Source organism: Coregonus lavaretus, assembly GCF_964263955.1.
Source record: "Coregonus lavaretus genome assembly, chromosome: 38".
NCBI classification, from domain to species: Eukaryota; Metazoa; Chordata; class Actinopteri; order Salmoniformes; family Salmonidae; genus Coregonus; species Coregonus lavaretus.
Window position 1 is genome coordinate 5,317,920 of NC_140025.1, and position 24,832 is coordinate 5,342,751.

Sequence of the window (24,832 nt, forward strand, 5' to 3'; positions counted from 1 at the left end):
GATCAGAGGTAGTAGGGATGACCATAGGTTCTCTTGATTAGTGCCTGATTTGGACAATTTTCCTGTCCTTCTAAGCATCTGAAATCTAACGAGTCAGGGAAAATATATACGGGAGAAAAAGCACATGTTTTCTTTAGGAATAAAGTGCAGTAAAAGTAAAAATAGTCCAATATATATATATATACACACACACACACACACAGTGAGGGAAAAAAGTATTTGATCCCCTACTGATTTTGTACGTTTGCCCACTGACAAAGAAATTATCAGTCTATAATTTTTATGGTAGGTTTATTTGAACAGTGAGAGACAGAATAACAACAACAAAATCCAGAAAAACGCATGTCAAAAATGTTATAAATTGATTTGCATTTTAATGAGGGAAATAAGTATTTGACCCCCTCTCAATCAGAAAGATTTCTGGCTCCCAGGTGTCTTTTATACAGGTAACGAGCTGAGACTAGGAGCACTCTTAAATGGAGTGCTACTAATCTCAGCTTGTTACCTGTATAAAAGACACCTGTCCACAGAAGCAATCAATCAATCAGATTCCAAACTCTCAACCATGGCCAAGACCAAAGAGCTCTCCAAGGATGTCAGGGAATTGTAGACCTACACAAGGCTGGAATGGGCTACAAGACCATCGCCAAGCAGCTTGGTGAGATTATTCTCAAATGGAAGAAACACAAAAGAACTGTCAATCTCCCTCGGCCTGGGGCTCCATGCAAGATCTCACCTTGTGGAGTTGCAATGATCATGAGAACGGTGAGGAATCAGCCCAGAACTACACGGGAGGATCTTGTCAATGATCTCAAGGCAGCTGGGACCATAGTCCCCAAGAAAACAATTGGTAACACACTACGCCGTGAAGGACTGGAATCCTGCAGCGCCCGCAAGGTCCCCCTGCTCAAGAAAGCACATATACAGGGCTGTCTGAAGTTTGCCAATGAACATCTGAATGATTCAGAGGAGAACTGGTTGAAAGTGTTGTGGTCAGATGAGACTAAAATTGAGCTCTTTGGCATCAACTCAACTCGCCATGTTTGGAGGAGGAGGAATGCTGCCAATGACCCCAAGAACACCATCCCCACCGTCAAACATGGAGGTGGAAACATTATGCTTTGGGGGTGTTTTTCTGCTAAGGGAACAGGACAACTTCACCGCATCAAAGGGACGATGGACGGGGCCATGTACCATCAAATCTTGGGTGAGAACCTCCTTCCCTCAGCCAGGGCATTGAAAATGGGTCGTGGATGGGTATTCCAGCATGACAATGACCCAAAACACACAGCCAAGGCAACAAAGGAGTGGCTCAAGAAGAAGCACATTGAGGTCCTGGAGTGGCCTAGCCAGTCTCCAGACCTTAATCCCATAGAAAATCTGTGGAGGGAGCTGAACGTTCGAGTTGCCAAACGTCAGCCTCGAAACCTTAATGACTTGGAGAAGATCTGCAAAGAGGAGTGGAACAAAATCCCTCCTGAGATGTGTGCAAACCTGGTGGCCAACTACAAGAAATGTCTGACCTCTGTGATTGCAAACAAGGGTTTTGCCACCAAGTACTAAGTCATGTTTTGCAGAGGGGTCAAATACTTATTTCCCTCATTAAAATGCAAATCAATTTATAACATTTTTGACGTGTTTTTCTGGATTTTGTTGTTTTTATTCTGTCTCTCACTGTTCAAATAAACCTACCATTAAAATTATAGACTGATCATTTCTCTGTCAGTGGGCAAACGTACAAAATCAGCAGGGGATCAAATACTTTTTTCCCTCACTGTATATATATATATATATATATATATATATATATATATATATATAGGCCAAGAGTGTGCAAAGCTGTCATCAAGGCAAAGGGTGGCTATTTGAAGAATCTCAAATATAAAATATATTTTGATTTGTTTAACACTTTTTTGGTTACTACATGATTCCATATGTGTTATTTCATAGTTTGATGTCTTCACTATTATTCTACAATGTAAAAAATAGTAAAAAGAAAAGAAAAAACCTTGCATGAGTAGGTGTGTCCAAACTTTTGACTGGTACTATATATATATATATATATATATATATACACATATATATACACACACACACACACACACACACACACACACACACACACACACACACACACACACATTGCCTTCATAAAGTATTCATACTCCTTGACTTTTTCCACATTTTGTTGTGTTACAGCCTGAATTTAAAATTGATTAAATAGAGATTTCTTTGTCACTGGTCTTAATTAATAATGAAAAGCTGAAATGTCTTCAGTCAATTTGATCAGGGTTTCCCAAACTCGGTCCTCGGGACCTCAAGGGGTGCACGTTTTGGTTTTTGCCTTAGCACTACACAGCTGATTCAAATAATCAACTATTCATCAAGCCTTGATAATTTGAATCAGCTGTGTAGTGTTAAGGTAAAAAACTAAACATGCACCCCTTGGGGTCCCGAGGACAGAGTTTGGGAAACGCTGCATTAAGTATTCAACCCCTTTGTTCTGGCAAGCCTAAATAAGTTCAGGACTAAACATTTGCTTAACAAGTCACATAATAAGTTGCAGTTCAGTTCATGGACTCACTCTGTATGCAATAATAGAGTTTAACATGATTTGTGAATGACTCCCTCATCTTTGTACCCCACAAATACAATGATCTGTAAGGTCCCTCATTCGAGCAGTGTATTTCAAAACAGATTCAACCAGAAAGACCAGGGAGATGGGTAAAAAAAGAAAAGCAGACATTTAATATCCCTTTGAGCATGGTGAAGTTATTCATTACACTTTGGATGGTGCAGCAATAGACCCAGTCACTAGAAAGATACAGGCGTCCTTCCTAACTCAGTTGCCGGAGAGAAAGGAAACCGCTCAGAGATTTCACCATGAGGCCAATGGTGACTTTAAAACAGTTACAGAGTTTAATTAATGGCTGTGATAGGAGAAAACTGATGGATAAACAACATTGTAGTTACTCCACAATACTAACCTAATTGACAGAGTGAAAAGAAGGAGGCCTGTACAGAATACACATTTTCCAAAACCTGCATCCTGTTTGCAACAAGGCACTAAAGTAATACTGCAAAAAATGTGACAAAGCAATTCACTTTTTGTCCTGAATACAAAGTGTTATGTTTGGGACAAATCCAATACAACACATGAGCACCACTCTCCATATTTTCAAGCATAGTGTTGGCTGCATCATGTTTTGGGTATGCTTGTAATCGTTAAGGACTGGGGAGTTTTTCAGGAAAATAACTATTTAATGGAGCTAATCACAGGCAAAATCCTAGAGGAAAACCTGGTTCAGTCTGTTTTCCACCAGACACTGGGAGATGAATTCACTGTTCAGCAGGACAATAACCTAAAATCTACTCTGGAGTTGCTTACCAAGAAGACAGTGAATGCTCCTGAGTGACCAGGTTACAGTTTTGACTTAAATCTGCTTGAATATCTATGGCAAGACTTGAAAATGGTTTGTAGCAATGATCAACAACCAATTTGACAGAGCTTGAAAAAAATTGAAAATAATATTGCACAATCCAGGTGTGCAAATCTCTTACAGAATTACTCAGAAAGACTCACAGTTGTAATCGCTGCCAAAGGTGATTCTAACATGTATTCACTCAGGGGTGTGAATACTTATGTAAATGAGATATTTATGTTTTTCATTTTCAAAATATTTTCAAAAATGTCAGAAATCATGTTTTCACTTTGTCATTATGGGGTATTGTGTGTGTAGATGGGTGAGAGAGATTATTATTATATATATATATTTTAAATTACTTTTTACCCCTTTTTCTTCCCGATTTCGTGATATCCAATCGGTAGTTACAGCCTTGTCCCATCGCGGCAACTCCCGTACGGACTCGGGAGAGGCGAAGGTTGAGAGCCATGCGTCCTCCGAAACACGACCCTGCCAAGCCGTACTGCTTCTTGACACACTGCTCGCTTAACCCAGAATTGTCCGTCGCCTCATGGGTCTCCCGGTCGAGGCCGGCTGCGACACAGCCCGGGATCAAACCTGGATCTGTAGTGATGCCTCAAGCACTGCAGTGCCTTAGACCGCTGTGCCACTCATGAGGCAAGAGATACTTTTTTAAAACAAATGTGCACACGTGGCTACATACAGCTCTCACTTCTATCAATGTAATTGTCTGCATAATTTCCAATCACCCATATCTTTTTTTTGTATATATATATATATATTGTACATATGTGTGTGTGTTATTCATGGGCTGTACTTGTACAGTTGACCTTGGAAGGCCCTGCCAGTGGAAACCCCCCTCCTTTCCCAGTCCACCCCCTCAAAAAGAACAACAACACTATCATGTGCCGCTTGGATTTCATTAGCAGCTGTCTTCTGATAGGAACCAGCCACTCACTCAATCTGTGTTTCCTACGTTGTGTTGGTAGCAATGTTCCTTGTATCAGAATACTAGATCCACAATAGAGCTGGCAAAGGCAAATATTCTGATAAAATATACAACTTAGAAAGTATTCTATGTAAATCCACACTACACAACAGTAGTAGTTGTTTAAACCTCTGCCTTTTGGTGTGAATAGAATTCTGATTGGCACATGATGTTCTCTTTTCGAGGCCTCAGCAGCTAAATTCAATTTACTAAGTTAACTACATTTAAGTGACTCAAGTTAAATTAAAGTAAATTATATTTCTGTACTGTAGGGCAAGCAGTCAGTCATTGTACGTAAGAGGGAGAGGGGAGAATGAGTTCAACTATGTTTCATGACTCTTAATTTTTATTAAATCAAACCATCTTAAATCAAACCATATTCGATCCATATTCCTGATCAGAATTAGTTTGGATGTATGGAGGAAGAACTTCCTTCCTATCATGTTTTTGTTTCCAATTATAATTCCTGAGATAGTTGGCCCAGGACCTCTGAAATGTGATCTGTAGATTTGGTCTGTGCATTCCTCAATCAGCAAAGCAAACTCTTCCCTATGTTCTGACTTCCCAGTTCCCAGTTCCCACTAGACTTACCTGACAATACTGCAACTAAGTCCATGCATGTATGTTATTACAATGTTATTACAGTATTATGATCGTACAAAAGGAGGAGGTTACTTCAAAGCAACACAAGAACACACATTCACTATTTCCCACTGTTTTCTGTTTGAAAGGGGCTTTGCTGGCTTTTAGCCATTGATCTGAGGCTGTGTATCACTGAAATAGTGGAGGGGGGCTATACTCAAGTCAACGAAAGTAAACTATCACCTTTTAATTTGGTGAATAGCGTTAACCCACATATTAAGTCAGAGAAGTGTTTTTGCACAAGAATTTACTTACCTATTTACCAACGACACTCCGGGTTTACCCACCTGTCTTTTTACCACTACATCTGGTGTGTATGATCATGGTGTGTAGGCAGGGCTGGGTGGGCTGGTGGCCTGGTGTGGTGTGGAGACTGTGGTAGGTCTGGCGTCTGGCATATCCAGCATTCCTGCTGCAGGAAAGAGGGGTCTGCATTACTCACATACCATAGAGGACAGGGCTATTACACAACACTGACCACAGAGAACACAGCTAAGGAAACGCTACATCCGGTTGTAGACCTACCAGAGACAAAAGGACAATTTTATTCATAGTACGTTTGTCACAGGACAAAGGGAACAGACCAGTCCATGGAACAAACTCAAGGACCTCATAAGAGAAACTAAAAGATGGTAGTGTGGTCAGGGAACAAACGTCATTAGGAGGAAATAAATTGATTTAACTCAATTTACCTGAGCACATGAGAGCCAGCCATCAAGCACTTGTCATCTTTAAACCATAAAAAAAAAAGAAAAAAAAAAGAATAACAGAATGTGTCATTGTTGTAGCACTAAACTATGCAATAAAACACAACACAGACGTAGCCCACGTAACAGAGTTTGAAATGCATCCCTGGTATATACATTTTTTTTGTTATTCTTCAAAGTGTTTTTATTACCAACCAGATAGACTACAGATTGTGGTGGTCTGTGTGTTCCTCCTTTAGGGGGACTATAGCTGCTAGCCAGACCCAAATCCATTTAGGACGGAGGTACTCAGAGGCTCTTATGGCATCAGATTTCCTCCTCACTTCCTCTGCAGCCAGGATTAGGGTTTCACGGCCAGATCGGGTTACAAAGCTGCCTCTAATGTGTCCAAGCAAGTGAAAGGTTCAATCTTATCTGGTTAAAAGGTAATCTACGACTGCCACAATGAAAAGCGTCTGCTTTTATACTTAGTAGTTCAATCATGCTTATTTATTGGTAGTTAACAAAAATGGCTATCCAACAACAGCTCTTTGAGTTTGAATGATACTTTGGTCTCATGTATAGCATGAGATATTGAAATATCTATAGAACATTTAAGTGCAAATATTGATCATTTGCCAACTATTCATCCATCAATCTCATGAATTCACTGACCCATATATGAAGAGGTAGTACCATGTCATTGATGTTCTACAGTATGTAGGGCTTTTAGGCTTTTTAGGCTTTTCAGTCTATCGGTTAGGATATGGGCCTGCACTAACTCAGTTCTGTAATTGTGAGCCCTTCAAATGAAATCCCCCACACACACACAGGCATCCCCACACATCAACAACATGCATGATAGTCTTTCATGGTTGAGGGTTGAGGAGTAATTGACTACTTCTCTTCTAGTCGTCTTAATAAACATTTGTGTGTTGAAAATGCCTAACCAATTGAATAATCTATTTGCATACACTTCAAATAGACATACATACCCCACCAGACACGCCACTATGGATTTCTTCACGGTACCCAAACCAAAAACAGATTTAATGCGTCACTCATCTATAGAGCCATGTCATCGTGGAATGCTCTGCCACCAGAGGTTACTCAGGCAAAAAGCCAGTTTAGCTTTAAAAAAACAGATTAAAAAAACATATTGTATCACAGCTCCTCTCCTCTTTCTAAAGATGAAATGTAACTGTACTGTATATAAGAATATGAATAGTGTGTAATTAGTATTTTTGTTGTCTCTTGGTTTCTTTCCTATATACACTGAGTGTACAAAACATTAAGCACGCCTTCCTTATATTGAGTTGCACCCCCTTTTGCACTCAGAACAGAATTTGTCGGAGCATGGACTCTACAAGCTGTCGAAAGCATTCCACAGGGATGCTGGCCCATGGTTGACTCCAATGCTTCCCCAAGTCGGCTGGATGTCCTTTGGGTGGTGGACCATTCTTGATACACATGGGAAACTGTTGAGCGAGGAAAAACCCAGCATTGTTACAGTTCTTGACACAAACCGGTGCGCCTGGCAACTACTACCATACCCTGTTCAAAAGCACTTAAACATGTCTTATCCATTCACCCTCTGAATGGCACACATACACAATCCATGTCTCAATTGTCTCAAGGCTTAAAAATCCTTCTTTAAACTGTCTCCTCCCATTCATCTACACTGATTGAAGTGGATTTAACAAGTGACATCAACAAGGGATCATAGCTCTCACATGGATGTACCTGGTCAGTCTATGTCATGGAAAGAGCAGGTGTTCATAATGTTTTGTATACTAAGTGTATAACTCTTATTTTTGTATTTTGTCATGTATTTATAGGTTTTATGTGGACCCCAGGAAGAGTAGCTACTGCATGTGCAGTAGCTAATGGGGATCCTAATAAACTAAACTAAACAACACACCCACATTGTGGTGCAGAATACTGTGTTATAAGCCATCCAGTTACTGTTTCTTTCAAACACTTAGACAAATGTTTCAGATGTACAGTAAATGGTATATTTTAAAAACTCTACGTACAAAACTCTAAACTGATAACACTTGTAATGCCCCTTATTTTATGTTCAGAACCTTTGATTGTGCAATCAATGGGGTTTCACACATCTTTCACCCCTGAGTCATTTATGCAAAATCCACGTTTTCTGTGAAATACCATCAGCATATTTTGTTTCGTCACCAATACATCAGATAATGATAGGCTCGCCATTTGGTCATTTTAACTACCATTTCATCCAATAGCAAAAAATACAAGAAACACATTTCAAAACTGTTTTTTTGAAGTGCTGAATAGAAAGCATAGCAGATAGTAAATATCATTTTCCATACAGTATTTGACTATAACTTGACATGCACATTTGTATCCAATCCAGTCTTACATTTTCATTATCCTTATTCAGTACATACAGTACGTACGACAAATCATCAGAAATAGAGGTATTGTAAAGCAGTTGGCTACTGAAAAAACATAGCACGGTGTTGTATGTTCTGCCCCATGCAAAATTGTACAAGATCACCTTTTCTACGTGACTTGTCAACTGATACAGTATTGCCTGTCTCTCTGCTTGACAAAATTAATCAGTGTATCAATAAAATTCAGATAATGAGTGGAATATATTGTTATATACAACCCAGGTATTTCAGCAGTGCATTGTACACTACACTATCATTCTAAAATGGTAGCACATAAGAGTGACTCTTTCCACTTTGTCCCATTGAAGCAGACTGGCTGATGGAGAATGATGTAGTATTTACAGACACTTCCATATACGATTTGGTTTTACCTTCCAACATAAATTGATGTCAAATTGATACATTTATGAGGTAAAAATATATAAATGTACAGTGTTCAGCAGTTATCAAAACAATATACAGTGAGCTCCAAAAGTATTGGGACATTGACACGTTTTATTGTTTTGGCTCTGTACTCCAGCACTTTGGATTTGAAATGATACAATGACTATGAGGTTAAAGTGCAGACTGTAAGCTTTAATTTGAGGGTATTTTCATCCATATCGGGTGAACCATTTAGAAATTACCACACTTTTTGTACATAGTCCCCCCATTTTAGGGGACCAAAGGTAATGGGACAAATTCACTTTTATGTGTCTTAAAGTAGTCAAAAGTTTAGTAATTTAATTCCATAATTTTGTGATTAAAGGTGTGATCATTGAAAACATATTTCATAATGTAATCAAATGAAATAATATAAAAAATATTTTTTTTAGCAGGCACTAGTTTGCATCAAGCCTGTCAGACCCCAGCAACTTCATTTTGGATACATGCTTACTGTATAGCAGATGCATTCATTCTTGTTTTGGACTTTCTGGATTATTTGCATATTGGTATTGCATTGTAATGATATTGTATTAATGCACTGTAGGAGCTAGAAATACATTACGCAAGCATTTCGCTGCACCTGCTGTAACATCTGCTAATCTGTTAATGCAACCAATACACTTTGATTTGATTTGTTACATACAGTACATATCTGATCTTGTCAATATCAGATTTTTTATTTATTTACTGTGAAGTCAAATCAGAATAGTCATCATCATAGTAGTACATTCACGTATATATCATACTTTTAATGTTTCTACTTTACAGACATGTTCATTATGTAGTTCACAAAATATGCAGTAGACAAACCAGTGTACATGTAAAATCTATAGGTTTACCAAACATTTAAGTGGTCATCAATTAAGAGCAGTCAGATTAAGTAATAGTAACATGTATTTTAACAAAAGAGAAGAAGACAGTATGAAAAATGTATGCACTCACTAACTGTAAGTCGCTCTGGATAAGAGCGTCTGCTAAATGACTAAAATGTAAAATGTAAAATGTAAGACAATCATATCAAAAGTATTGTGAGCATTGCATTGTGAAATGCAATTACTTTAAATGAAAATGTATTGCAATGTGAAACATGTATTTCTAGATGAAACACTGATTATGTCTGGTGAAAAAGTGACTGTATGATTTTGTGTGTTGTCGTCAACTGAAAATGTGCTTAGAGTTTTGAAACAGTTTTGAAACAAACTGCCTTTTTGATGATCTGTTTTGAGTTTTGTACTAAAAGTTGTGAAAATTGCACCAAAGCGATAAAAAAACTAATTATATTGTTAACAAATGACAACAAAATCATATCAAGTATCAAGTGAATGTTGCATTTTGAAAAGAAGATACTTAGATTGAATATGTACCAAATTGAAAGAGTAATTTGGTGTAATGAACAAGTGAATGTGAATTTGTTTGTTGTATTGAGTCGATTGAAAATGTGCTTAGAGTTTTGAAACATTAGCCATGATTGAACAAAACTAACAAGAAAGCATCTGATTCTCCTTATATGGACACCACTCCCTGCCATAGAGAGCATTGAGCGCAAGCTTCAAATTTCACCAGGAAAATACCTTTCATCCTTCTTCCTCTTTCTAGAGCCAAGGATGCTGTTCATAGAAATGTATTTATCATAATACCATGGAAACAATGTTCTTGGCCGTCAAAGACACAAACACGGAAATTGATGCCTAATACTAGGAATTATGATCTTTACACCATACTACTTGGTACAAAAAGTGATTTCACAATCCGTGACGTACGAGTAATACAATCTCAGGGTACAGACTCATCTGCAACTCTGAGGGGGGAAGCAGCGTCTCATTATGGCTGAACATTTCACAATAGGTCTAGAAATGACAGCTTTACGTCACATGTGGCCGTTATTAGTATATGTGCCTGCAAAACTCCCATTACAATTCAATTGCTGGCACCAAGGCCGTCATGGGAGAATACGACTCATCCTATGGTCCCCGTGAAACGAAGCCAAGAAAGTCAGGGAGGATTTGGGACGATTGCACAACCTATCACACACACACTGTTTACGAAACCCATAACTAGCCTATGGCTATTTTTGCTCTCGCTTTGTATTGGGGTCCTAGGCCTAGTTACATGGTCTATAACTTGAATGAATGTGTTCATTTTTGTGAGAAATCAAAGTTTGAGGACCATGGTTGATGCACATGTGCCCAGGGAGACAGCAACCTTACCTTGGTCCAGGACCAGCTCTGTCTCTCTTGACCTCTTGGTCAGCCAGTCTAAGCAGATTAGTTCAAGTTCAAAATGTTGACTAAACATAAATATGTACAAAAAGGACAAATGCTAAAGACATGCCTAAACGAAAGGCCTCATGGCCACCAGACAAAACCAACCGCCTCACGGCTTGCAAGCTGGGACACTGACTGACGATCACCTTAATTAGCAGCACCTGATATGCTTATCAACCAGGCTCAGCACCTGGACAAGGTTGCTGCTGCCCCCTGGTGGAACGGAGTGTGGAACTGTATCCTGGATAGTGTGTTTGTCTATGTCCTAACTAATCTTCCCCCCATCCCCCCATATCATAACACACACACATGCACACGCACACACACACAGTCATGTTTAACTAACCTTGTGGGGACACACAATTGATTCTCATTCAAAATCCTATTTTCTCTAACCCCTAACCCTAAACCTAACCCTAAACCTTACCCTTACCTTAACCTTAACCCAAACCTTAACCTTAACTCAAAAACCTAACCTTAACCCTAACCCTAACTCCTAACCCTAACCCTAAACCCAACCTTTAACCCCTAACCCTAACCCCCTAGGAATTGCCTTTTTCCTTGTGGGAACTAACAAAATGTCCCCAGTTGGTCAAATTTTTCTTAGTTTAACTATTCTCGTGGGGACTTCTCGTCCCCACAAGTATAGTTAAACACGTACACATATACATGCACGCAAGCACATGCGCGGGCACACACACACACAAACACACACACACACACACACAGAGACTTCTTCTCCCATCCCTCAGACAGAGAGTTCAGAGACCCCAAATGGAGGATGAGGATTTCAGCACAACAGGGAGCCTGTATCATTTTGTTGCAGGCTGGGGAAGTAGGTTGAAGGTCAGAGTGGTTCTGTTTGAGCTGGGGGTGTTAGATGACCCCCCTCAAAGGGCCTGGTGCTCCTCGGGGGTTAATGAAATGTACTATGACAGATTGGGGGAAAACATGGAAACTAAATCTCTCTGGAGTTCAACAGGGGTTGGAGAGATCTGTGGTGGTCGGTACTGTGGATACTATATCCTGCAGTCCCTGTAACACTTCTCTGGTGGACTATCATATATATATATATATATACAGTGGGGGAAAAAAGTATTTAGTCAGCCACCAATTGTGCAAGTTCTCCCACTTAAAAAGATGAGAGAGGCCTGTAATTTTCATCATAGGTACACGTCAACTATGACAGACAAAATGAGAAGAAAAAAATCCAGAAAATCACATTGTAGGATTTTTCATGTATTTATTTGCAAATTATGGTGGAAAATAAGTATTTGGTCAATAACAAAAGTTTCTCAATACTTTGTTATATACCCTTTGTTGGCAATGACACAGGTCAAACGTTTTCTGTAAGTCTTCACAAGGTTTTCACACACTGTTGCTGGTATTTTGGCCCATTCCTCCATGTAGATCTTCTCTAGAGCAGTGATGTTTTGGGGCTGTCGCTGGGCAACACAGACTTTCAACTCCCTCCAAAGATTTTCTATGGGGTTAAGATCTGGAGACTGGCTAGGCCACTCCAGGACCTTGAAATGCTTCTTACGAAGCCACTCCTTCGTTGCCCGGGCGGTGTGTTTGGGATCATTGTCATGCTGAAAGACCCAGCCACGTTTCATCTTCAATGCCCTTGCTGATGGAAGGAGGTTTTCACTCAAAATCTCACGATACATGGCCCCATTCATTCTTTCCTTTACACGGATCAGTCGTCCTGGTCCCTTTGCAGAAAAACAGCCCCAAAGCATGATGTTTCCACCCCCATGCTTCACAGTAGGTATGGTGTTCTTTGGATGCAACTCAGCATTCTTTGTCCTCCAAACATGACGAGTTGAGTTTTCACCAAAAAGTTATATTTTGGTTTCATCTGACCATATGACATTCTCCCAATCCTCTTCTGGATCATCCAAATGCACTCTAGCAAACTTCAGACGGGCCTGGACATGTACTGGCTTAAGCAGGGGGACACGTCTGGCACTGCAGGATTTGAGTCCCTGGCGGCGTAGTGTGTTACTGATGGTAGACTTTGTTACTTTGGTCCCAGCTCTCTGCAGGTCATTCACTAGGTCCCCCCGTGTGGTTCTGGGATTTTTTCTCACCGTTCTTGTGATCATTTTGAACCCACGGGGTGAGATCTTGCGTGGAGCCCCAGATCGAGGGAGATTATCAGCGGTCTTGTATGTCTTCCATTTCCTAATAATTGCTCCCACAGTTGATTTCTTCAAACCAAGCTGCTTACCTATTGCAGATTCAGTCTTCCCAGCCTGGTGCAGGTCTACAATTTTGTTTCTGGTGTCCTTTGACAGCTCTTTGGTCTTGGCCATAGTGGAGTTTGGAGTGTGACTGTTTGAGGTTGTGGACAGGTGTCTTTTATACTGATAACAAGTTCAAACAGGTGCCATTAATACAGGTAACGAGTGGAGGACAGAGGAGCCTCTTAAAGAAGAAGTTACAGGTCTGTGAGAGCCAGAAATCTTGCTTGTTTGTAGGTGACCAAATACTTATTTTCCACCATAATTTGCAAATAAATTCATTAAAAATCCTACAATGTGATTTTCTGGAAAAAAAAATCTCAATTTGTCTGTCATAGTTGACGTGTACCTATGATGAACATTACAGGCCTCTCTCATCTTTTTAAGTGGGAGAACTTGCACAATTGGTGGCTGACTAAATACTTTTTTTCCCCACTGTATATATATATATATATCATATATCATATATATCCAGAACGCTGCAGCCCGTCTGGTGTTCAACCTTCCCAAGTTCTCTCACGTCACCCCGCTTCTCCGCACATTCCACTGGCTTCCAGTTGAAGCTCGCATCTGCTACAAGACCATGGTGCTTGCCTACTGAGCTGTGAGGGGACCGGCACCTCCTTACCTTCAGGCTCTGATCAGTCCCTACACCAAAACGAGGGCATTGTGTTCTTCCACCTCTGGCCTGCTGGTCCCCCTACCTCTGCGGAAGCACAGTTCCCGCTCAGCCCAGTCAAAACTGTTCGCTGCTCTGGCACCCCAATGGTGGAACAAGCTCCCTCACGACGCCTTGACAGCGGAGTCACCTGACCACCTTCCGGAGACACTTGAAACCCTACCTCTTTAAGGAATACCTGGGATAGTAAGTAAGTAAAGTAATCCTTCTACCCCCACCCCCACAATATATATATATATATATATATATATATATATATATATAAAACAAATGAAAATTAAAAATATACTCTAAAAAGAAAAATTTTGAAAAATAAAAATAAATACATTGTAAAGTGGTTGTCCCACTGGCTATCATAAGGTGAATGCACCAATTTGTAAGTCGCTCTGGATAAGAGCGTCTGCTAAATGACGTAAATGTAAATGTAATATAATCATGTGGTCTTTAGATATCTAAGACCAGACGTGCATTTATTTACTGAAATGTTCATGAAATATATTGTGTTCGTTTTTGATCAATGCAATGGGGTGTGTTGATTGATAGAAGAACCACGAATGAAGCCCACATACACACGTGTTACATGACTGCCATCTACTGGTTAAGATTGACTTGTATCGCATTTATTTAGAGCACTTAATCAACATTGTAGTGTAGTGCTCAGCAGTGTTGGGGAGAAGTGAACTACATGTAGTTCAACTAGTAATTTAACTGCATTTTGCAGGAGCTTGGAGGTAGTTGAACTAAATTCAAATCTAGGTTGTGTTTTTTTGTAGTTAATTACTTTTTTTGTAGTATAGCAGTGTAGCTAAGTACTGGAACTACACACTACTTTTTTTGCAACACCTGTCAAGTGGATGGACTATGGGAGGCGCACAGTACTACATAGAGCCATGGCTACATGGAACTCTATTCCACATCATAACTGATGCAAGCAGTAGAATCAGATTTAGAAAACTGATAAAAAATACACCTTATGGAACAGCGGGGACTGTCGAGACACACACACAGGCACAGACACACGCATACATATACACATGATAACACATGCACTCTACACACATGGATTTTGTATTGTAGATATGTGATAGTAGAGTAGTGGCCTGAGGGCACGCGCTTAATGTGTTTTGAAAAGTGTTATGAAATGTGATGTCATGTAATATTTTTTATTGTATATAATGGCCTTAATGTTGCTGGACCCCAGGAAGAGTAGCTGCTGCCGTGGCAACAGCTAATGGGGATCCTTAATAAATACAAATGGTATGGTAAAGTAACATCTAACAGTGGTAAAATAAAAATCACGCTACTGTCTGTAACGTTTGGAAGTGCAAAAATCTATTCAACCATCTCAATAAAAGTATCATGTTTCACATAGTATCAGTCCAAAGGCCTTTAAAAGGGAGATAAACTGACTTGGTGCCGGCCAACTGTGCTTATGTCCTGGCCCTTTGGCCTGGCCTTGTAACCAAAATCAGGATAATAACTGGAAGGAAGATCAGATCGTCTTGATCCAGCAGTCCATGCACTTTCTCTGGCTCAGTCCAGGCTTTTTTCATGATAATCAAATAGCAATCTTTATTGTTCTGCTACTTGATGGTTTGAAGTGTATATTCTCTAACATCAAACAGGTTCAAAACAGGTTCAATAACCAATACAGTGGAAACATCTGATCATTTGGAATGAAAACTAGCCCATCGTTCTGTTCAGAGGTCATCTTGACAAAGCACACAGAGATCATAAACATTGTCTTGCCCTGCTCTGCTTCTCATTCATATTAGTCATGTTGGTCTTTAAACACCACCACCATCAGTCACAGCAGCACCCTGCCTTATATAGCGCTGGGACGCGGAGGAAGATAGAGAGAGAGGGAGGAATGGAAGAGGAGGAGGAGAGTAGAAAGGAAGGAAGGACGGAGCACTGGTCTTTGATTACATCCCTTGTCAGAGAGAGAATGAGAAGGATGGAGAGAGAGAGAGAGAGAGAGAGAGAGAGATAGAGAGACAGAGAGAGAGAGAGAGCGAGAGAGAGAGAGAGAGAGAGAGAGAGACAGAGAGAGAGAGAGAGAGAGATAGAGAGACAGAGAGAGAGAGAGAGCGAGAGAGAGAGAGAGAGAGAGACAGAGAGAGAGAGAGAGAGAGAGAGAGAGAGAGAGAGAGGGATAGGGATGGAAGACGAGGAGGAGGAGAGTAGAAAGACAGGAAGGAGAAAGGGAGGTAGCACTTTGCTCTTTGTTTCCATGTCCTGTCAGGTTGACTCTCTCTCTCTGTCGAGTGTTGAGGAAGCCCTGGGACTGCTCTGCTCTGATTGGGTCTGTTCTACTGTGATCACAGTGTTCAGTCTGGTAGATCTATATATAGCTCTGACACCACCAGGCCTGGGTAGGGGTGGAGCCCTCTCTGCATACCTCACTCACTCGTTGGGCCCAACAGTGATGGCCTCTGGGGTTGGTTGTTGTGCTTATGTGATACTACTGGTGAATGAATGAACAAATAACTCATGAATAAATTATATTTAATTGTTGTGTCAAATTGCCAATTGGCAACCCATCCCTTATGGGATTAATTGACAAACAAACAAACATGACAATAATGAACTGTGATAATTCACTGTGATAATTCACTGTGATAATTCAGTGATAATTCTATAGTGGTATAGTACCACTCCACTCTCTAGGTAGATAGTGGCTTATCACATTTAGCCCCTAGGAACAATGCGAGCCTCAAGGGCCAAACCCAAAGCGTCTTGCATAAATAGGATAGCATGTCTTCTGATTTCACCAATACATCCAATTCTCAATAAAGGTCGGTAGAGTCTGGGGTAATCTGAGATGATGGGGTCTCCTGAGAAGTGTTTTCCTTCCTCTCATCTCATCATGGCATCCATAGTCCATACGATGTCCTTAGAAAGTTAAAGCCCCCTTCCTTCAGCCAGTGAGAGCTGTGACAGATGTTTATGGTGACATCATCATTAATGGCGCCCTTTGTTTAGGCTTTGCTCAGGAACGATGATCGCTCTCTTGCTCTTTTCTTGGAGGAGAGAGGGCAGGCCAGGCACATACCTCTCTCCTCTTTGGGATGCTTTTCCTTTTTAAGGCAGGTTGGCCTAACCTCCCCCACGAGAAGAACACTCTGCCTTACCATGTGTGGATGATGCAGCGTTTAAAACCCATCGTTGCATCTTTCAATTGTTCTGTCATGAAGTCAGTGAAGCCAGGTCTTCCCAGCAGAAGCACCTCAAATGATGTATTGTGTACTAAATGCTGTCAATGAACGACTATGCTTTCGTATTTAGCTATCCAGTAAACCTTTACCATAATGTTCTGAAGAACATGAGTCATTGGAGCATGTCTGAATCAACCAATCAGCTCCATCAAACTACAACAGACGGAGCAACAATCTCACAAATTCTATTCTTCCATCTACAAACCCATTTAGAAATGAAAGACCGAAAGAGTGGCATTGAAATAATCCTAGCTTTGCTTTGAGTAATGTAGTATAGACCCCTTCCTAACCCAAGGGTAAGGGTTGAACCGGGATGTAGACATGAAGCTAGGGTTAGGGTTGAACCGGGATGTAGACATGAAGCTAGGGTTAGGGTTGAACCGGGATGTAGACATGAAGCTAGGGTTAGGGTTGAACCGGGATGTAGACATGAAGCTAGGGTTAGGGTTAAACCGGGATGTAGACATGAAGCTAGGGTTAGGGTTGAACCGGGATATAGAGATGAAGCTAGGGTTAAGGTTGAACCGGGATGTAGACATGAAGCTAGGGTTAGGGTTGAACCGGGATGTAGAGATGAAGCTAGGGTTAGGGCTGTGGTTGAGGATTAGGGTTGAACCGGGATGTAGACATGAAGCTAGGGTTAGGGTTGTGGTTGAGGATTAGGGTTGAACCGGGATGTAAACATGAAGCTAGGGTTAGGGTTGTGGTTGAGGCTAGGATTAGGGTTGAACCGGGATGTAGACATGAAGATAGGGTTAGGGTTGAACTGGGATGTAGACATGAAGCTAGGGTTAGGGTTGTGGTTGAGGATTAGGGTTGAACCGGGATGTAGACATGAAGCTAGGGTTAGGGTTGTGGTTGAGGATTAGGGGTGAACCGGGATGTAGACATGAAGCTAGGGTTAGGGTTGTGGTTGAGGCTAGGATTAGGGTTGAACCGGGATGTAGACATGAAGTTAGGGTTAGGGTTGTGGTTGAGGCTAGGGTTGAACAGAGATGTAGACATGAAGCTAGGGTTAGGGTTGTGGTTGAGGATTAGGGTTTAACCGGGATGTAGACATGAAGCTAGGGTTAGGGTTGTGGTTGAGGATTAAGGTTGAACCGGGATGTAGACATGAAGCTATGGTTAGGGTTGTGGTTGAGGATTAGGGTTGAACCGGGGTGTGGACATGAAGCTAGGGTTAGGGTTGTGGTTGAGGATTAGGGTTGAACCGGGATGTAGACATGAATATAGGGTTAGGGTTGTGGTTGAGGATTAGGGTTGAACCGGGATGTAGACATGAAGCTAGGGTTAGGGTTGTGGTTGAGGATTAGGGTTGAACCGGGGTGTAGACATGAAGCTAGGGTTAGGGTTGTGGTTGAGGATTAGGGTTGAACCGGGATGAAGACATGAATATAGGGTTAGGGTTGTGGTTGAGGCTAGGATTAGGGTTGAACCGGGATGTAGACATGAAGATAGGGTTAGGGTTGAACCGGGATGTAGACATGAAGCTAGGGTTAGGGTTGTGGTTGAGGATTAGGGTTGAACCGGGATGTAGACATGAAGCTAGGGTTAGGGTTGTGGTTGAGGATTAGGGTTTAACCGGGATGTAGACATGAAGCTAGGGTTAGGGTTGTGGTTGAGGATTAAGGTTGAACTGGGATGTAGACATGAAGCTAGGGTTAGGGTTGTGGTTGAGGATTAGGGTTGAACCGGGGTGTGGACATGAAGCTAGGGTTAGGGTTGTGGTTGAGGATTAGGGTTGAACCGGGATGAAGACATGAATATAGGGTTAGGGTTGTGGTTGAGGATTAGGGTTGAACCGGGATGTAGACATGAAGCTAGGGTTAGGGTTGTGGTTGAGGATTAGGGTTGAACCGGGATGTAGACATGAAGCTAGGATTAGGGTTGTGGTTGAGGATTAGGGTTGAACCGGGATGTAGACATGAAGCTAGGGTTAGGGTTGTGGTTGTGGTTGAGGATTAGGGTTGAACCGGGATGAAGACATGAAGCTAAGATTAGGGTTGTGGTTGAGGCTAGGGTTGAACCGGGATGTAGACATGAAGCTAGGGTTAGGGTTGTGGTTGAGGATTAGGGTTTAACCGGGATGTAGACATGAAGCTAGGGTTAGGGTTGTGGTTGAGGATTAGGGTTGAACCGGAATGTAGACATGAAGCTAGGGTTAGGGTTGTGGTTGAGGATTAGGGTTGAACCGGGGTGTGGACATGAAGCTAGGGTTAGGGTTGTGGTTGAGGATTAGGGTTGAACCGGGATGAAGACATGAAGCTAGGGTTAGGGTTGTGGTTGAGGATTAGGGTTGAACCGGGATGTAGACATGAAGCTAGGGTTAGGGTTGTGGTTGAGGATTAGGGTTGAACCGGGGTGTGGACATGAAGCTAGGGTTAGGGTTGTGGTTGAGGATTAGGGTTGAACCGGGATGAAGACATGAATATAGGGTTAGGGTTGTGGTTGAGGATTAGGGTTGAACCGGGATGTAGACATGAAGCTAGGGTTAGGGTTGTGGTTGAGGATTAGGGTTGAACCGGGATGTAGACATGAAGCTAGGGTTAGGGTTGTGGTTGAGGATTAGGGTTGAACCGGGATGTAGACATGAAGCTAGGGTTAGGGTTGTGGTTGAGGCTAGGATTAGGGTTGAACCGGGATGTAGACATGAAGCTAGGGTTAGGGTTGTGGTTGAGGCTAGGGTTGAACCGGGATGTAGACATGAAGCTAGGGTTAGGGTTGTGGTTGAGGATTAGGGTTGAACCGGGATGTAGACATGAAGCTAGGGTTAGGGTTGTGGTTGAGGATTAGGGTTGAACCGGGATGTAGACATGAAGCTAGGGTTAGGGTTGTGGTTGAGGCTAGGATTAGGGTTGAACCGGGATGTAGACATGAAGTTAGGGTTAGGGTTGTGGTTGAGGCTAGGGTTGAACAGAGATGTAGACATGAAGCTAGGGTTAGGGTTGTGGTTGAGGATTAGGGTTTAACCGGGATGTAGACATGAAGCTAGGGTTAGGGTTGTGGTTGAAGATTAAGGTTGAACCGGGATGTAGACATGAAGCTATGGTTAGGGTTGTGGTTGAGGATTAGGGTTGAACCGGGGTGTGGACATGAAGCTAGGGTTAGGGTTGTGGTTGAGGATTAGGGTTGAACCGGGATGTAGACATGAATATAGGGTTAGGGTTGTGGTTGAGGATTAGGGTTGAACCGGGATGTAGACATGAAGCTAGGGTTAGGGTTGTGGTTGAGGATTAGGGTTGAACCGGGGTGTAGACATGAAGCTAGGGTTAGGGTTGTGGTTGAGGATTAGGGTTGAACCGGGATGTAGACATGAATATAGGGTTAGGGTTGTGGTTGAGGCTAGGATTAGGGTTGAACCGGGATGTAGACATGAAGATAGGGTTAGGGTTGAACCGGGATGTAGACATGAAGCTAGGGTTAGGGTTGTGGTTGAGGATTAGGGTTGAACCGGGATGTAGACATGAAGCTAGGGTTAGGGTTGTGGTTGAGGATTAGGGTTTAACCGGGATGTAGACATGAAGCTAGGGTTAGGGTTGTGGTTGAGGATTAAGGTTGAACTGGGATGTAGACATGAAGCTAGGGTTAGGGTTGTGGTTGAGGATTAGGGTTGAACCGGGGTGTGGACATGAAGCTAGGGTTAGGGTTGTGGTTGAGGATTAGGGTTGAACCGGGATGAAGACATGAATATAGGGTTAGGGTTGTGGTTGAGGATTAGGGTTGAACCGGGATGTAGACATGAAGCTAGGGTTAGGGTTGTGGTTGAGGATTAGGGTTGAACCGGGATGTAGACATGAAGCTAGGATTAGGGTTGTGGTTGAGGATTAGGGTTGAACCGGGATGTAGACATGAAGCTAGGGTTAGGGTTGTGGTTGAGGCTAGGATTAGGGTTGAACCGGGATGTAGACATGAAGCTAGGGTTAGGGTTGTGGTTGAGGCTAGGGTTGAACCGGGATGTAGACATGAAATTAGGGTTAGGGTTGTGGTTGAGGATTAGGGTTTAACCGGGATGTAGACATGAAGCTAGGGTTAGGGTTGTGGTTGAGGATTAGGGTTGAACCGGGATGTAGAAATGAAGCTAGGGTTAGGGTTGTGGTTGAGGATTAGGGTTGAACCGGGGTGTGGACATGAAGCTAGGGTTAGGGTTGTGGTTGAGGATTAGGGTTGAACCGGGATGAAGACATGAAGCTAAGGTTAGGGTTGTGGTTGAGGCTAGGGTTGAACCGGGATGTAGACATGAAGCTAGGGTTAGGGTTGTGGTTGAGGATTAGGGTTTAACCGGGATGTAGACATGAAGCTAGGGTTAGGGTTGTGGTTGAGGATTAGGGTTGAACCGGGATGTAGACATGAAGCTAGGGTTAGGGTTGTGGTTGAGGATTAGGGTTGAACCGGGGTGTGGACATGAAGCTAGGGTTAGGGTTGTGGTTGAGGATTAGGGTTGAACCGGGATGAAGACATGAAGCTAGGGTTAGGGTTGTGGTTGAGGATTAGGGTTGAACCGGGATGTAGACATGAAGCTAGGGTTAGGGTTGTGGTTGAGGATTAGGGTTGAACCGGGGTGTGGACATGAAGCTAGGGTTAGGGTTGTGGTTGAGGATTAGGGTTGAACCGGGATGAAGACATGAATATAGGGTTAGGGTTGTGGTTGAGGATTAGGGTTGAACCGGGATGTAGACATGAAGCTAGGGTTAGGGTTGTGGTTGAGGATTAGGGTTGAACCGGGATGTAGACATGAAGCTAGGGTTAGGGTTGTGGTTGAGGATTAGGGTTGAACCGGGATGTAGACATGAAGCTAGGGTTAGGGTTGTGGTTGAGGCTAGGATTAGGGTTGAACCGGGATGTAGACATGAAGCTAGGGTTAGGGTTGTGGTTGAGGCTAGGGTTGAACCGGGATGTAGACATGAAGCTAGGGTTAGGGTTGTGGTTGAGGATTAGGGTTTAACCGGGATGTAGACATGAAGCTAGGGTTAGGGTTGTGGTTGAGGATTAGGGTTGAACCAGGATGTAGAAATGAAGCTAGGGTTATGGTTGTGGTTGAGGATTAGGGTTGAACCGGGGTGTGGACATGAAGCTAGGGTTAGGGTTGTGGTTGAGGATTAGGGTTGAACCGGGATAAAGACATGAAGCTAGGGTTAGGGCTGTGGTTGAGGCTAGGGTTGAACCAGGATGTGGACATGAAGCTAGGGTTAGGGTTGTGGTTGAGGATTAGGGTTGAACCGGGATGTAGACATGAAGCTAGGGTTAGGGTTGTGGTTGAGGATTAGGGTTGAACCGGGATGAAGACATGAATATAGGGTTAGGGTTGTGGTTGAGGATTAGGGTTGAACCGGGATGTAGACATGAAGCTAGGGTTAGGGTTGTGGTTGAGGATTAGGGTTGAACCGGGATGTAGACATGAAGCTAGGGTTAGGGTTGTGGTTGAGGATTAGGGTTGAACCGGGATGTAGACATGAAGCTAGGGTTAGGGTTGTGGTTGAGGCTAGGATTAGGGTTGAACCGGGATGTAGACATGAAGCTAGGGTTAGGGTTGTGGTTGAGGCTAGGGTTGAACCGGGATGTAGACATGAAGCTAGGGTTAGGGTTGTGGTTGAGGATTAGGGTTTAACCGGGATGTAGACATGAAGCTAGGGTTAGGGTTGTGGTTGAGGATTAGGGTTGAACCGGGATGTAGAAATGAAGCTAGGGTTAGGGTTGTGGTTGAGGATTAGGGTTGAACCGGGGTGTGGACATGAAGCTAGGGTTAGGGTTGTGGTTGAGGATTAGGGTTGAACCGGGATGAAGACATGAATATAGGGTTAGGGTTGTGGTTGAGGATTAGGGTTGAACCGGGATAAAGACATGAAGCTAGGGTTAGGGTTGTGGTTGAGGCTAGGGTTGAACCGGGATGTAGACATGAAGCTAGGGTTAGGGTTGTGGTTGAGGATTAGGGTTTAACCGGGATGTAGACATGAAGCTAGGGTTAGGGTTGTGGTTGAGGATTAGGGTTGAACCGGGATGTAGACATGAAGCTAGGGTTAGGGTTGTGGTTGAGGATTAGGGTTGAACCGGGGTGTGGACATGAAGCTAGGGTTAGGGTTGTGGTTGAGGATTAGGGTTGAACCGGGATAAAGACATGAAGCTAGGGTTAGGGTTGTGGTTGAGGATTAGGGTTGAACCGGGATGTAGACATGAAGCTAGGGTTAGGGTTGTGGTTGAGGATTAGGGTTGAACCGGGGTGTGGACATGAAGCTAGGGTTAGGGTTGTGGTTGAGGATTAGGGTTGAACCGGGATGAAGACATGAATATAGGGTTAGGGTTGTGGTTGAGGATTAGGGTTGAACCGGGATGTAGACATGAAGCTAGGGTTAGGGTTGTGGTTGAGGATTAGGGTTGAACCGGGATGTAGACATGAAGCTAGGGTTAGGGTTGTGGTTGAGGATTAGGGTTGAACCGGGATGTAGACATGAAGCTAGGGTTAGGGTTGTGGTTGAGGCTAGGATTAGGGTTGAACCGGGATGTAGACATGAAGCTAGGGATAGGGTTGTGGTTGAGGCTAGGGTTGAACCGGGATGTAGACATGAAGCTAGGGTTAGGGTTGTGGTTGAGGATTAGGGTTTAACCGGGATGTAGACATGAAGCTAGGGTTAGGGTTGTGGTTGAGGATTAGGGTTGAACCAGGATGTAGAAATGAAGCTAGGGTTAGGGTTGTGGTTGAGGATTAGGGTTGAACCGGGGTGTGGACATGAAGCTAGGGTTAGGGTTGTGGTTGAGGATTAGGGTTGAACCGGGATAAAGACATGAAGCTAGGGTTAGGGCTGTGGTTGAGGCTAGGGTTGAACCGGGATGTGGACATGAAGCTAGGGTTAGGGTTGTGGTTGAGGATTAGGGTTGAACCGGGATGTAGACATGAAGCTAGGGTTAGGGTTGTGGTTGAGGATTAGGGTTGAACCGGGATGTAGACATGAAGCTAAGGTTAGGGCTGTGGTTGAGGCTAGGGTTGAACCGGGATGTAGACATGAAGCTAGGGTTAGGGTTGTGGTTGAGGATTAGGGTTTAACCGGGATGTAGACATGAAGCTAGGGTTAGGGTTGTGGTTGAGGATTATGGTTGAACCGGGATGTAGACATGAAGCTAGGGTTAGGGTTGTGGTTGAGGATTAGGGTTGAACCGGGATGTAGACATGAAGCTAGGGTTAGGGTTGTGGTTGAGGATTAGGGTTGAACCGGGGTGTGGACATGAAGCTAGGGTTAGGGTTGTGGTTTAGGATTAGGGTTGAACCGGGATGAAGACATGAAGCTAGGGTTAGGGTTGTGGTTGAGGATTAGGGTTGAACTGGGATGTAGACATGAAGCTAGGGTTAGGGTTGTCGTTGAGGCTAGGATTAGGGTTGAACCGGGATGTAGGCATGAAGCTAGGGTTAGGGTTGTGGTTGAGGCTAGGATTAGGGTTGAACCGGGATGTAGACATGAAGCTAGGGTTAGGGTTGTGGTTGAGGCTAGGATTAGGGTTGAACCGGGATGTAGACATGAAGCTAGGGTTAGGGTTGTGGTTGACGATTAGGGTTGAACAGGGATGTAGACATGAAGATAGGCTTAGGGTCGTGGTTGAGGATTAGGGTTGAACAGGGATGTAGACATGAAGCTAGGGTTAGGGTTGTGGTTGAGGATTAGGGTTGAACCGGGATGTAGACATGAAGCTAGGGTTAGGGTTGTGGTTGAGGATTAGGGTTGAACAGGGATGTAGACATGAAGCTAGGGTTAGGGTTGTGGTTGAGGATTAGGGTTGAACCGGGATGTAGACATGAAGCTAGGATTAGGGTTGTGGTTGAGGATTAGGGTTGAACCGGGGTGTGG